We start from the raw sequence: 16567 nt of genomic DNA on the forward strand, positions 1-16567 counted from the left end.
AGCTCAACAGGTCCAATGATCAGATTGACGTTCAAATTCGCATTCAGGACATCAACAGTACTTCTGAAACTCATAAGAAACCGCATCCTAGTCCATAATTCCCAGGTCTAGGTCCAGTAAGTATACGACGCAGACAGATTGGAAGCAGGCCCTCAGCAGCCGTCACTGGTAGCGAGGGAGCTCTAGCTTTCATCAGAAAATTTAACAGGCCTCCACCTTGCCTTCCCCTGCGTTCTCGCTTGACACCACTGAAGTGGCAAAGGATGGTGGTTTGGGGGCAATAGAATGCACGCTACGGGGGGGGGGGGGGGGGGCGTCTGTTGCGGGGATTTCCTTGAAGTAACCGGTTTGTACCAGTTCGCTGTGGTGCTGTGGTGCCAACTGCTGCTTATTGAAGATTTCTTGCTGCAGATGCATTACAATACGCCAGATTCATACGACGTACACGATAATCTTCCCCCTCCGTAGTGTCACATGCCCGTCCAGGGCCCTAACTTCTTGGACCGTACATTCTCGTGACCACCGGCGCCAGCAGTCATGTACAACTGTTAAATTCCTCAAGTCTTTGTGCAGTATCGCACAAAGAATACCCAGAATCTTATAGCCTTGTTACAAGACCTCGTTGAAACTCTGTGAGGTGTTGATAGGCGTCTTTGTCGTCTTAAAGGCATTCATGGATATCACCTCACCACGTTCAATCTGAAAGGTAACCAATCATCACGTGTATTTAAAGCAATCCTGATTTGCATCGTCTTAGTGGTGCTACTATCGTCACTCACATGCGACTGGCGAAAAGTTTGGATAGACAGATGTGTTAACACTCCTACCAACTTTCGATTATGTCGCACTAGTTCTTCCTGGAGTTGTTATTATCTTTCGATGGCGTATGTACAAACACTTTGGTACAAAGCTTTGTGTAGCTTCTTATGGTAGCTATCTGATAAAAGCAGTTGTAGCAGACCAATGCGTATTTTTGTGTCACGATCCTCATTAAGCGTAAAAGTTGTTTTGTCATGTCATGTTTTATTGCTAAATTAAAATATGACGACTAGGCACGGCCGAGGGCCAGACACTGTAAATTATTAGCGTTGTTGCACAGTTATGTATATTAGAGGAAAGGATAAATTTTATACCTTTATTTGACGGAAGGGAAGCCCGAAGACAACTCCACTTAAATTCTATTTTACATTTCCATCACTTTGTACTATAGGACGTGATCAGAAAGTTCCCATTTGAGGGCATTGCTGCAGCATACATGCGACCTAGTGCGACTCCGATACGAGTACATAAGCACCAGTATGCAGACAAGGGATTAGCGTGGTTGAAACCAAGTTGGTAGGTACTCAGAAAGCGCACAGGATAGGGTTAAGATTGTGGATGGGGCCGTAAACAGTTACTGTGTGAGTCACAATCAAACACATACCTTTATTTTTCTAACAACCACTTGTTTACACATTGCTTTAAAAGATCAAAACTAAACAATATGGCTGAAGGCCTAGTTAAAGAAAACTTGTATGCTTTCTGGGCTGAAGGTCCAAAACCACACCAAAAACAAGATCTGAAGGCCTGGCTTGGAAATCAAAGCAATTAAAAATAGGTCAATTAAAAAAAAATACATGCAATTGAAAACAATTAGTGGATGAAGGCCTACACTACATGTCTGGAGGACAAATGTAATTAAAACACTTTAATCAACAATATTTTAAACCAAGAAATTTCCTTTTAAACCTACAACAGAACGGCCGAAAGCCTAATTAAAGAAATATTCACTTATTGCACGGCTGAAGGCCATAAACAAATCTGAAACAACTGCTGAAAGCCCGAACAACAAGTCAGACAAGCAATTTAAAATAAACCACTCCCTTCTTATAAAAAATTTCCCTTAAAGAATACACATGGCTGAAGGCTTATTAAAGGGGGTTCACGTAAATCCTCGGCTGAAGGCCACACATAACACATAGAACAACTAACGGCGTAGGGCCTGGATTACAAACAATTTCAGATAGAACCAATTTTAAGGAAAATTAAAAAAAATCAATCTTCAAAATTGTAATTTAACATGGCTGAAGGCCTTTATGTAAAATTTAAAAAGAACGGAATTAATACACGGCCAAAGGTCTCGCGAAATATATCAACTAAAATGAAAATCACAATCTAAAACAAACAGAACAAGTGGTGCTCAGAAGTGTTCCAAGGGTCGGCCTGAGAAGGTATCTCAAACGTACAGTGAGGTGAGACAGGCAGCAAAGAGTTGAATAAATAATCGGATGGCAACCCCAAATAGTGTCAGTCCAAGGGCCAAGCAACAATTTAACCATTTTCCTTCTGTCCGACCAATGGCACAACTATGGAAAATATCGGCCGAGGACGAGGATACGAACAGCACTACACCTTCAGAAACTGGCGTATAGAAACAGACAAGGGAACAATAACCACTCTAAGCAAAATATCAACCAAACAACGTAAAGGGTGTTGAACTGCACTCCGTGCCGGACAGCATCAACACGACGAGGAAAGATGCACCGCCGGAAAACTACGCTAACGACCAGGCAGGTAAACGGGGCGTTAACGGCCACAGGGCAGAAAATACCACTGGTGCACTTCACTGGTAAGTAACAGTCAATTTAATAATTAATCGCAATATAGGAAGATGGCTGCAAGATTTCGCTGACTACAACACATCTTACATTGCTGCTAGCCCGAATGGCCCAGGGTTCAACAACCCGCAAAAGAACGAAGAGATGCCACAATAGTCGACATTTAATATCGGGTTATCTGATCACTCAACTTCAGCGTCCAGGTTCGGTGGGCAACGAACTTCGTCGCTCTCTCAGCTAGCGCCTCACGATCCGACAGCATGTGAACGCCGCCAGCGGTCCCGGCCCTGCTTCACGCTGTGGAAACTTCCTCGCTGAGCTGTCCCAACGAACTGACTACCACACACACCATCACAACTCGGATATACTAGCGGTCACATCAAATATAGTACGACTGTACTAGTATCGATAAGCGCTTCTGCTGCCACTCAAGAAGGCAAACGAGCAACTTCATTATGCCAGTAAGTAAGGAAGAAACAAGATACTACTCGATGTGACGAAATGCAAACGAACAAACGGCATGAACGCGAGCCGCACATCGCTCATTGGTATTTGTGACTTTCGGACGTGCATGCAATAAATGTGGAAGCGTGAACTATGACTAAGTTATTACCCAATTTACACAAACAATATCAACGAGCAGTCGTGTAATAACGGCATGATGATATTTTGATATAAAAGAGATATGCAAATTAATTAAATTGGTCAATTAATTATACCCAACCCCAAACATACCCCACCCTCGGATTATGTCAAACTGGCAAGTGACTCCGCCCTTACCCCTCCTCTTCCCTTCCCCCACCTGCCTATTGGCGGGAATTTCGAAGTTGGGTTGGAATTTCGAATATTGGTGAGAAATTCAAACAATGGTGGGAGTTTCTAAAATGGCAGGAATTTCTTTGTCCCAAAGTTTTGCTGACATCCCACCACACCCCATCCTCAGGAATTGGTAGGAAATCAAAAAGGGTGAGTGAGCATTCTTGGACCAACAGCATTCCCCCACCCCCGCCCCCCCCTCTCCCTGCCACCCATCAACACAGGGAAATTGTCCAAATGCAGGAGGGGAAGGTTAGGTTAGTGTAAATTATTTATCTTGAGTGGAAAACTGAAATAAAGATCAGTTCTAATTACATAATTAGTCATAAAGGTCAGGCCTAATTACACATCTATATGCATAGAACAACACAAGGAGTGCCTAAGATAGCAATACAGCTCAAAGAGTGACGATGTCGTACAACTGGCGTTATCCAGCTGGGAAAAATAACACCCAAAATCATTAGTGGATGTACTCAAATTCTACATACAATGATCCTTTCACCTTCAATCTGGCGGGAAAATGGATAGATTGGAAACTATTATCTTTACTTCTGGAGGGAATTGTGTTCAACTGATGAGATCTTGATGTTGGACAGAGAGGAGATTAATAAGTGTATTACCTGTAAGCATACAGCTGAGAACTGTCTATTGCCGTTTGATGTCAGAGATCACTATACATACCTACTGCTGCACTGCTTGAGAAATATCCTGCAGACACGTTCCTCGAAATTCAGAACGGCCAACACACACTAGCACAACTGTTTGAAAATGCTTCAGTGTTCTAATATTACATCAAAATTGTGGAAAAATCCAGCACTCAGAACAATGGGTCATAATGCAACACATGCAGTGGGAAGTCTGAAAATTTATTCTGATAACCCAATTATCACAAAAACCAATGCAGAAAGGATCACGCCAGGAGAAGGGTGCTTGTGTTCCCCTCCACACGTGATCGCAAACTAACCGACTTAGACCCAGTCTTTCCTCCCCCTACCACTTCTCATCCCTCCCTCTCTGCAGCACAGGTAGGGATACAGAACTCTTCTATTCTGTTGCTGACGGTCCGCAAGGATACCAATCAGGTGACAGTGATATACTGTCTCCAGTTTGCGGAAATCAGTCTCAACTAGACTAAAGACAAGAACAGGACGGTTCTCCGCGCGCCATTACACGTATTTAACAGAAAGATTGGCCCAGTCTCGAACAACAACGAATTTTCGGAGAACTCTCCTGATCACTTTCTCATCCGCCACCATCTGCTGTCGTTGAGTGCACAGCCTCCATCCTGTCACTGTGCAATCTGCCCCAGCAGGCAGGTGTAGCCAGCCATGGTTGGAGGTCCAAATTGTCTAGGCAGTCAGTGCTATCGATACCGACATACACAACACACTGGCACGTCACGGAACAAAGCGTGATAAATGACAGGTACCCTGACCATGAGCTACTTGTCTAAAAGGTAGGAAATACGACACACAGGTTGATATCTTTTATCTTCAATTGCGAGAAACGTATTCAGGTTTTTATGTACATGCTCACACACACACACACACACACACACACAGACAGACACGCACGCACGCACACAAACAATTAATAAGTTTCGACGTTTGCTTCTTTTGTTTCTTGAAGAATATCCAGACAATATTACAATTCCACACATATGTTGGTCAACATTTCGTGAGGGATACATGCTTTTTCTTTGTCATCCGTCTTCCGATTGGTTTGATGCGGCCCACCACGAATTCGTTTCCTATGCTATAGCGTCAGTAATTCAGACCCTTAATGCTGCGATATCTTTAACTGGTGTTTCGTAAACCTGGTCCTTGCCGTGATCCCAAAGGAAGAAATCCAGGGCTGTTACGTCCGGTGACCGCGGAGACCAGTTTATGGGACCACCCCACACGAACCATCTTCCCAGACACGTTGTATCCAAATGGATACAAAGACCTGGCCCCCAGTAAGGTGTAGCACCATCTTGTTGGAAAACTACCTTGAAAATATCCTGAATCTGTAGCACAACAAATAAATGAACATATCAAGATAGGTATTGGCTGTGATTGCCGTTTCACTGAAGGAGAAAGATTGTATGACATTATTGTGCATAAGACCGTACTACGCGTTCAACTTAGAGCTGTCTCTGACGGCCTTAAGGACAGCTTGGAAATTCTTGGACTCCCAGATCCTAGCATTGTCTAGGTTGAAAACACTGTTCACATGGAATGTGGCCTCATCTGAGAAAGGACACGTTTCAGATTGTCATCATCTCCCTCAGCCTCAGCCAGCGTGGCAGCAGCCAGGTCATAACGGGACTGTACTCTATTGCCGACTTCTCACGCTGGTGATAGAAGTTGCTTATGTAGAATGAGGCGCACTGGCAGCTTCGGAATAGGCAGCTCGCGCGGGGCTCTGCGGACCGACCTCTTGTGACTCCTCACTGACACTCGGTGCAGTCCTACCTGTTAAAGGGAGAACACAGACGCTCCTGTTTCCTTAAACTTCGCATAACACACTTTGATACTTTTAACATCTGGTGACAGTCCGTATCATGCCATCTGTAATTTTCAATTGACTGCTTTTCGTGATGCCAGAGGACACATTGAGCCTTCTCCTAGTTTGAGCACACCCTGTTTGCAAATGGTATCCGATTCCTGTGCTTTTACTTCACTGGGAATTTTACCAAACCAAATAACAGTGAGTATGTATGTACAAGAAGACCTGAATATGTCACATGCAATCGTAGATAAAAAGTATTTGTCTACGTATGCTTTAAGTGTGTTTGTAGTCACGGAAAGATTTATGGAGCATTCCGTATATGATTACATTCTCGGAATTGATGATAGAAAACTGGACAACAAGTACACTGTAATACAGCAGTGCGGGTACGTGGCAACAAGAAAAGAAACGAATATTACATTTTAGTATGTCTTCCCAACGCCGTTGCTAGCTGTACGTTTTACATGCACACTACGAGGTTGCAAGTTGATCTGATTAACTGGTTATAGTAATATACACATTAGCAGATTAATTCCTGAAAACTAATAACCGTAATTTCGGCCGAGAGATGGTAATTGGGAAGCCCCGCCCGGCAGCAGCACACGCGTGATTTAAACGGTGCCGAGTACCGAGCTGGAGAACCATGAGGGTGCAGGGAGGGGAAGGGGACGTGTCACATAAAGTTGGCCGCTGCAGAGTGGATTAGCAGCAGCTAAGGGACCGGCACAGAGTTATCTACTCATCTGGCAAGTGGACGCAGTCACGTCACTGATTCTTACTCAAAATGGAATGAAATGGATGACACCCTGAGAGAGGAGGCCTATTACTAGAATTAATATAGCAGAGAAACAAACTGCGGCAGCCTTGTGGCAGGTAACCAACATTAACTGACATGCTAAAAGCAATGCAGAGATTAAAATTATGATTGTTTCAATAGCGATATCTTTCATAACACCAACCTCTTTGCTAACAAATGGTTCAAATGGCTCTGAGCACTATGGGACTTAACATCTGAGGTCATCAGTCCCCTAGAACTTAGAACTACTTACACCTAACTAAGGACATCACACACATCCATGCCCGAGGCAGGATTCGAACCTGCGACCGTAGCGGTCGCGCGGTTCCAGACTGAAGCGCCTAGAACCGCTCGGCCACTCCGGCTGGCTCTTTGCTATCACCCTCGAACGTTTTAAGAAGTGCCATTTCATTTTCAAGTGGTTTCTGTGCAGAGAGACAGTGTATAGTCCAACTGCCTTCTGTAAATATAGTGACAGTTTTGTAATTTTTTATTGTATTTTTGAGCACCAGGTCACACAAACGCTGAAATACTAGCAAATTAAATGAGAAACTAAAGTAAGTTTTACACAGAAATCTATGCATTCATAGCTACTAGGAGCCTTTAAAAAGTACATTGAGGTGACAAAATTCATGCAATACCTCCTAATACCGTGACGGACCCCGCTTTGTCCTGCGTAGTGCAACAACTCGACGTTGGAAATCCTTTATAGAGAGTACGAACCGTGTTGCCGTTATAGCCGTCCATAATTGCGAAGATGTTGCCGATGTTGGATTTTAAGCACGAACTAACCTCTCCTTTACGTTCCATAAATGTTCCATGGGATTCATCTCGGGCGAACTACATGCCAAATCATTTGCTCGAATTCTGCAGAATGCATTTTAACCAATCGCGAACAATTGTGACCCGATGACAAGGCACCTTATCATTCATAAAAATTCCATAGTTTTTTAGAAACGTGAAGTCCATGACTGGCAGCAAATAGTCTCCAGTCAGCATCATAATGGGGAAACCACCACCTTGCGCAGTAACTTGTTGACAACTTGGGTCCATGTCTTCGTGGGGTCTGCGCGACCCTCGAACCCTACCATCAGCTCTTACCGCCTGACATCGGGACATATCTGACCAGGTCGCCGTTTCACAGTCCGATAGGATCCAACAGATATGGTGACCTGTCGCTGAGAGGCGTTGCACGCGATGTCTTGGTTGTGTAGTTACTGGTCGTGCCGCAACCAAAGGCACTCTCATCGGTCATCTTCTGCCATTGGCCACTACCACCAAAATTCACCGCACTGTCCTAACGGAGAAGTTCGTCGTACGTCCCACATTGATTTCTGCTGTTATCTCAGACAGTGTTGCTTGTGTGTTACCACTCTCAACTGTACGCAAACGCCGCTGCTCCCTGTCCATAAGTGATTGCTGTCGACCACTGCGTTGCCAGTGGTGAGAACCAATCCCCGAAATGTGGTATTCTCAGCACACTCGTGACGCTGTGGACCTCGGAATATTGTATTCCCCAACGATTTCCGAAATGGACTGACCCGTGTTTCTAGCTCTAACTGCCAGTTCGCCCTCAGAATCTATTAATTCCTATCATGCGGCCATAATCACGTCTGAGAACTTCTCACATGAACCACCTGAGTACAAATGAGAGCTCTGCCAATGCACTGCCCTTGTAGACATTTTTCATGCGATACTACCGCCATCTGTAATGTGCATATCGCTGTCCCATGACTATTGTCACCTCAATGTTGTGCTTATCATCGCAGACCAAGTGACTTTCATTGAATGCTGCACTACAGTTCAAAGTGACGCAGATGAAGGAGACTAATCTTTATGAAGTCACTGTAAACAGCGAGCTCACCCTTCCACCAGTCGTTCGGTTCGTCGACGATAGGAATCCGCTCCTTTACCATAGACCCAGTCGAGAACGACTGTGTAATCGTCCTTATCGTTGAGAAGTCGGGTTCCTTCCTGATATTCTTTCACGTTTCCAAGAAGAGGAAATCCGATGATGCAAGTTCTAGACTTCCCGAGCAACATCACCCAAACTGGTGGCAACATTTCACTATCGCTGGGCTTGACAATACATTTACCGCACATACGTCCATTTACCACCACAGTTTCAGCGTGAATCTGTGTGCAATCTAAAGTCGTGGCATCGTACTTCAACTCTGTAGTACGTTTCCAGTTGCCCGCCGTTTCACTTGTTAACACGCCCATTGTGAATCACCTGTTGTTCGCAGCACATGAGAACTTTGTCCGTGAGAAACCGGGGAAAGTACTCTCGTCTACAATACGCTATTCATTTTGCACGAAAGTCCTAGCGTCGGAGGATATGTGTAACTTATTTCGTGAAGTTCCTGAACATGTTCCGGATTTGTTGGAACTGAAGGCTTCAGTTGACTACGTAACAGAATAAATTTGTTAACTCTTAAACCACAAATACAAGACTAAAAATACTTACCATTTTAAACTAAAAATTTATGGTAGTAAACATTATTTAGTTACTGGTATCGGTATCGTAGACGTGCCCTAGGAGCATACATAACGTCTGCTTCCAGACGAGAACAGCAAGTAGCAAATTAATAGCTGGAGGTCTGCATTGTACAGAAAAATGCCAGTATGAAAGAGCGGTAAATCAAACAACGAGTAGACAAGTTTAAATTAGAAGATAAATGAACCACAACAAAAAGCAAAGTGTGCAGATAGGAAGGAGAGACAGCATGATAGACCTGAAGATAGCTGAAAGAGAGCTTTGTCACAGTAATCTCTTCACTCATTCAATTTTTTTTAATTAGTGATAATTTCACGTCCTCTACACTTGCATCTGCATACATACTTCGCAAGTCCCCATATTGCTGTTGATGTATATTCACAAATAGAGCGAGGGTAAAACGGCTATCGATAGGCCTCCATAAGAATCCCAATTTCTCGTATCTTATCCTTGTAATAAGCCGAGATATACTTTGGCGGTAATATGCTTCAAATGCCGATTCTCTAAGTCTCCTCAGTAGCGTTGGGCGAAAAGAACGTGGTCATCCCTCCAAGGCTCCCCACTTGAGTTGACGAACCATCTCCGTAATACTCGCATGTTGATCAAACCTACCGGAAACAAATCTAGTAGCAGACCTGTATTTCTTCGATGTCTGCCTTTCATCTGAGCTTGCTCGGATCCGAAGTACTCTTGCAGTACTCAAGATGGGTCGCACTAGTGTTCTACATGCGGTCTCCTTCATAGATGACCACAATTTACGAAAATTCTCCTATTAAACCGAAGTGGAGCATTCGTCTTCCGTACTACCATCCTTACGTTTTCTTTCCATTTCATACAGCTTTACAAAATTAGGCCTACATATTTAATCGTCGTGATTGTGTCAAGCGCTAGGCTACTAATACATTATTCGAACATTGTATGGATTGTTTTTTCTCCTCACCTGCGTTAACTTAGCGGGCCGCTGTGGCCGAGCGGTTCTAGGCGCTTCAGTCTGGAACCGCGCGACCGCTACGGTCGCAGGTTAGAATCCTGCCTCGAGCATGAATGTGTGTGATGTCCTTAGGTTTAAGTAGTTCTACGTTCTAGGGGACTGACGACCTCAGATGTAAGTCCCACAATTCTCAGAGCCATTTGACCAATTTCTGCATTAACTTAAACTATCAACATTTAGAGTAGGCTGGCATTCATCACTTCAATTAGAACTGTTTTCTAATCAGAACAACACTATCACACAACCCTGGGGTACTCCTAATGATACCATTGTCTCTGATGAAGACTCGCCGTTGAGGACACTGTACTAGGATATGATACTTAAGAAGTCCACTCACGTATCAGCGCACTTTTAACGTGTGTTGTACATTCGTTAGCAATCTGCAGTGGGGCACCGTGCTGAACGTTTTCCGGAAATCTAGGAGTACTGAATCTACCTGTTGCCCTTCGCCAATGGTTCGCACGATATCGTGTGAGAAAAGGGAGACTTGAGTTTCACACGAGCGATGCCTTCTAATTGTATCCCAAATGTCATCATGTAGGAATATAATGACATACATCAATGCGCCCTACTTTATGATCTCAAACAGTTGAATAAAAACAGGAGATAGCTCTATTACTATCTACGTTAAAACGTCATCTAAAGCAGATATTACATGACCTGCCCGTTTGGCCAGTGCAAAATATGAATAGACACCTAATTTTATACACGTTTCCTTTGAGCATTTATTATTTCCTTACTTCGTATTTAATTTTTAACCACGTTGTCAGTACGAAAGACTTATTCTTCGTGTAGAAATACAGCCACTTCTGATGTCAGAGCAGGTTGCGTCCTCTAGTACTGCAGTGGATATGGAGTCAGCAATACACAGGTAATTTCTCCTTTATTTACTGACTGATAAAAGCCATACACCAATACACTGGCAGTTGCCAAGGTGTGTTCCGTGTCTCACAGATGGTTTGTGATACAGTCGCATTCCAATACTGAACACATTTTCGAACAGTGTGTGTGTGAGTGTGTGTGTGTGTCTGTGTGTGCGTGTGTGTGTGTGTGTGTGTGTGTGTGAGAGAGAGAGAGAGAGAGAGAGAGAGGGTGCAGGTTTCTTTATTTTGTTTTTATTTATCATCTATCTATTATGTCCTTTTTATATTAGAGGCGACATATCGACAGATAGTGGCGAACCCTACGAGCATGCATTCACTGAAGAGGTCTAAAGATTTTACCCGTGCGATTTCAGGCACAACTCCTGTTAGCTGAAAGCCCCTTCATGGGTAAATAATATATTTCTTATCTGAAATGCAATTCTTTTCTGATTGTTTACGACTCTGAAGAATCTTTTTTATGTTAAAGTTATAAACATTGATGCGGAAGGTACGACCCCATTTCCAGTTGTGAATGCAAATGAAAATGATTACAGCCAACATTTCCTTTATTTCGAGCTCGTTCATATGCATATGTGTTCATTCATTATCCAAGATTCATTTTCGTACTTTTTTGTTTCGGGATGGTGTATATGAATGTGTGTTCATTCATTGTCTAGTGAGTTGCTTATCATACATGTTGAATGAGGGTGGTGAGCATTTGGCAGAGGTAGATTCACTTCTTTCACTGTCACCATCACTACCGTTAGCATGTTTAGCTGAAGATATACCATGCAAGTACTAATATTTTCTTCTAGATGTATAAAACACGAATGCGGATTCTCTATCTTATAATTCATTCTGCATGTAGGATCGTACATTTCAGAAATGCTTCACAATTTGAGGGAGCAGTTAAATGCACTGGGGTAAGCTGAATGAGTACCAGAGCAGAAAAATTCTCCCACAGATGACCGTCGATGTAAGTACTATTGGCTTTACTGTTCTTTTTCTCAGTAATTTGTGTGTATTATATACATGATTTCACATATGCTAAGTATTAATTGAATGTGTTGTAGCCTATATACGGGAAGTAAAATAGATTGCTCCAAAAATGAATAAAGAGGATGGTCCACAGCCAACGAGGCAAATATAACTAAAATAATGGAGAAAGGTAGGTGTGAAGAAACCTTAAAATTTAAGTATGAAAGAAAATTTAAAAAATCACTAAAAAAGACAGAAATGCGTGCGAGAGTACGAATGGCAGATGTGGTGACTAATAAAAAATTACTTTTTAACAGAAATATTTCTCATTCCTTTCACAGTCAAATGATTCTTTTTTTCATGTATTCCAGTTAACCACTAGTATCGTGAAGGCTAAATCTCCCTCTATTAATCAATGTAGTAAGAAGAAAGATAAGCAGTTTCCATCTTTTCTTAAAAAAACACTTTTTCATACTTAAGGACTCTTGTTCTTCACTAAAATCACTCCAAACTCCACCATTTCCAGTGTGTGTGTGTGTGTGTGTGTGTGTGTGTGTGTGTGTGTGTGTGTGTGTGTGTGCATGTGTGTGTCTGTGTATTTCTAATATAACTCTTCCTTCTCTTATATGCAAATCTGAAATTAATTTCTGAAGGTGACATCAGGAGAGAAGGTCTCAAACACAATACACAATACATATATGCAATGATTGTGTGTGCAATGGTTTATATGATCCTACTGGCAAACATTTATATAGAGTATCTTTTTCCAGAGAGAGAACAAATGAGCTCCAAACATTCACCACTCCTACCACCACAATCACCACCACCACCACCACCAACACTGGTTGGCACTGGCATACCCATAAACCTAGCTGTTCACCCAATGTCTTCAGGGGCAATTAATATGGAAGATAACCAATAGCAGAAGCTCCTCATCCTTTACTGCTAGAAATAATGTGAATGATAATGAAGAGTTACACCGGCATAACGCCACAGCCTATTTTCAGTAGTCTGAGGGGCGTTTAGAGATGGTATGTTGAATGCCTGTATCGAAATCCTGTTTGAGTACTTAGATCTGATCACGGCCCTAAATGCTTGGCAAAATGTTTGGGAATATGGTATTTTTAAACTATTGATTGATACGCAATATCCCATTATTAAGTGTTCCATTCCCTTGTTTTCTGAATTCAACATCAGAATTGGAGAAGGCAAATGTTTGTAAGTAGAGCCATCACCCTGCAGCGGTTAAATGAAGTGATAGAGAGGCTCCCTGCTTCCTCACTGGTATGAGAAGTCAGTAATGAATAGGATCTAGGTTCGATTTCGATTTTTTAATTGGAGGAAGGAAGTCCATAAAAGCTCTATTATCGCATCCTATGGTTAAATGTTCACTCACATGTTTCTGATCCCATGGGTGAAGGTTCTTTAAATACAGAATTTCCGAAAGGTACTGCCAGTAAAAAAACTGTTATTAATGTGTGGAATACAGAGACTGTCCGACTTACGAGGAGAAATAATCAGCTACGGCTATAGTGTATGTATCAGTTTAATTTGAGAAATAGTGAAATTTATAGATATTATGTTTTAGCTGCAATTGACTTTCTCGTAAGGTTTCATGACATTCCAAATTTGGGAGGCTAAGCCCCTAATTTGCGATTAATGCATACAGCCTGAAGAAGAAAGATAATTCCGCGAGTGAGACTAAGCATAGAGTTGTCGCTCCACTCTACCACTTCGAATATGCAAACTATCATGAAAACCAAATTTATTTTTTACTCATATTGGACAGTTCCAAATAGCATCACTGATTGATTAAAAACATGTCGAAACTAATTTCTTCTCAGTTTACTTAAGATAGGTGTAGATAAATTTGTAGTAGGTCTCTGGACCCATTATATACTGACGATCATTTGACACAGCATTTGATGGAATGCTCTAGGCAGGAGCTGTTACTTGTTGATGTGCCTTCAAGGCTAACAGTTTCTTGAAGTCTGATATCTTTCACCACTTTTGTAGTTGATGCCAAAATTGAATGCCTGCTCATTCCTGTGGTGGACTGTGAATAACCCTCACACCTCTCATACTGTTTTACAGAATCACACAAACTATTCAGTGCCTCATCTCAGGTTGTGTGTTTGTGTGATTCAAGCCTTAATCTCCATACATCGGAGAAGTTTCTGAAAAAAATAAAATTAAATTAAATTAAAATTAAAACAAAAAATTAAAAATTTCCCTCTGAGTTTACAGCACTTGCAGAGAGAGAGTTGATGTGATTTACCACAGCGAGGTTTCTCTAATTAAAATGAAAATAAGGAAAAATTTAACAAACCTGTTAACAGTTTTATTTGTGAGCCTTGACTATCAAATTCCTGTGGAAGAAACATGCTTAATCCCTGCCATCTGACTGGCAAATTTCATGGGCTACCCCACAACTCATGTAACTCAAAACATAGTTTCCCTCTTTACATACCAGTTTTCTTCCATAATTTGCATGGATATGAGGCTCATTTAATCATTGAGCTACTGTAAGATTTGGAACTACACAACGTACAAGTTAATGTTATACCTGAGCGAGCTGATTATTACTTTTCATTTTCTAAGAGGATCAGTGATGAAATAATGCTGCAATTCTTGAACTGGTTCAGAATTACGTAGACACTGTTTCAAAACTTGCTGAATCTGTGCATCAGATCATCCATCTGACATGTGCTGCATATCCTGACGATCTGAAGTGTGAGCTTATTATGTGGGACCGAGCGAGGTGGCGCAGTGTTTAGACACTGGACTCGCATTCGGGAGGACGATGGTTCAATCCCGCGTCCGGCCATCCTGATTTAGGTTTTCCGTGATTTCCCTAAATCGCTCCAGGCAAATGCCGGGATGGTTCCTTTGAAAGGGCACGGCCGACTTCCTTCCTCGTCCTTCCCTAATCCGATGAGACCGATGACCTCGCTGTCTGGTCTCCTTCCCCGAAACAACCAACCAACCAATTATTATGTGGAAGGAGGTAATCCCATATGAATGTATGGATTCTGTGGAGAAACTCAACGAAACCATGCTACCTGATACCCCTACATTATGTAGGAAACTTACTGACAAATGATAAATATATACATGTGGTGAGCGTTACGCAAGAATTTTATATCTTAGGACAATATGCTAGGCTTTACATGGACTCTGGTGTACACTTCCTAGCAGATGTTTTCGAAAAATTATGGAGTGTGTGATTGTTAATATATGATCTGGGCACCACAATTTACTGCACCACACCATTGATGTGGGATACAGTGCTCAAGGACGCAAAGTTCGAAATCGATTTTTTAATTGATTTCAACATGTTGTTCTTTGAGTGTGGGATTCACGAAGGACTTTTTAAATGCATGCATAGACAAGACAAGGCAAATAATCTGTGCATGGGTGAACTGCGCAAAGTACCTGATGATTCAAGTTACATTCTATTCTAGGATGCTAACAATTTATATGGATATGCCATTCAACAGGGACTATCTGCTGGAGAGTTTCAGTGGTTGCCCAAGGATGAAATGACAGGTTAATTGTTGGTATCTCAACTGTGGCAGATAATGCTTGTCGAACATATGTCCTGGAGGTTGACTTGATATGTCCTGTTAGTGTACTTTATGTGCACAGCAGTTTCCCAATGTCTCCATTCAATTCTACATAATGGTTGCCATTCCACACTGATGGCAGTGCTATAGAATAAATCCCAATATATAACTGATTATACAAACCTAAATCATTTTGTCATTTTGGGGAGACAATTGAATAGAATCATCCATAGAATCACCTACAGACAGAGTCACTGACTGAAGCTGTAAATTAGTGTCAACGCTAAGAAGAGCGCTTCCAGTACATCTAATTTTAAGGAAAATTTTATAAATTAATGAACAGAACATTTCCACAAAAACAACGGCGAATATTAGAAATCGTAACAAAATTTATCTAACTAGAGAATGGGATGGACCATCTAGTGTTAGACATTGCACTGCCATGCCAATTTCTAAATTGACAACTATCTTCAACAATAAATGTGTAACTCAGGAAATGGTGAAGGGTTCAATATTGTTCACAAAACCTGTTCATTTAGGTATCTTCGACCAGTCCAAACTCAATGTGTACTGCTTTAATCATGAGATTGCCAAAACTAATTTTCAACACATCAGGTTACTTTATGTGGATACAGATGGTTTTGTTTACTGAGTGAAAGGTTTTGATCGAAGGAAAGTGATAAGGTATCACCCCAGTACATTCGACATATTTAGACATCTGGCTGACAGACCTTACATAATAAAACTAGGAAACAGTTAGTTTATAGGCTTGATGAAAGATGAGGCAAATAGATCAAACACTGTAGAGTTTGTAGATCTATGATCCAAAATATATGCATACTGCGCACAAGAAGGTCAGTCTCTACGACAGTCTAATGGAGTTAGTCGTTCAACCACAAGAAGTCTTAGAATTGACGATTACCAAAAGTGTTTACCTGCTGGTGTTCGATGCACCACACATAGTGAGGCA

The sequence above is a fragment of the Schistocerca nitens genome, chromosome 2, assembly GCF_023898315.1.
Source record: "Schistocerca nitens isolate TAMUIC-IGC-003100 chromosome 2, iqSchNite1.1, whole genome shotgun sequence".
In the NCBI taxonomy this organism is placed as follows: Eukaryota; Metazoa; Arthropoda; class Insecta; order Orthoptera; family Acrididae; genus Schistocerca; species Schistocerca nitens.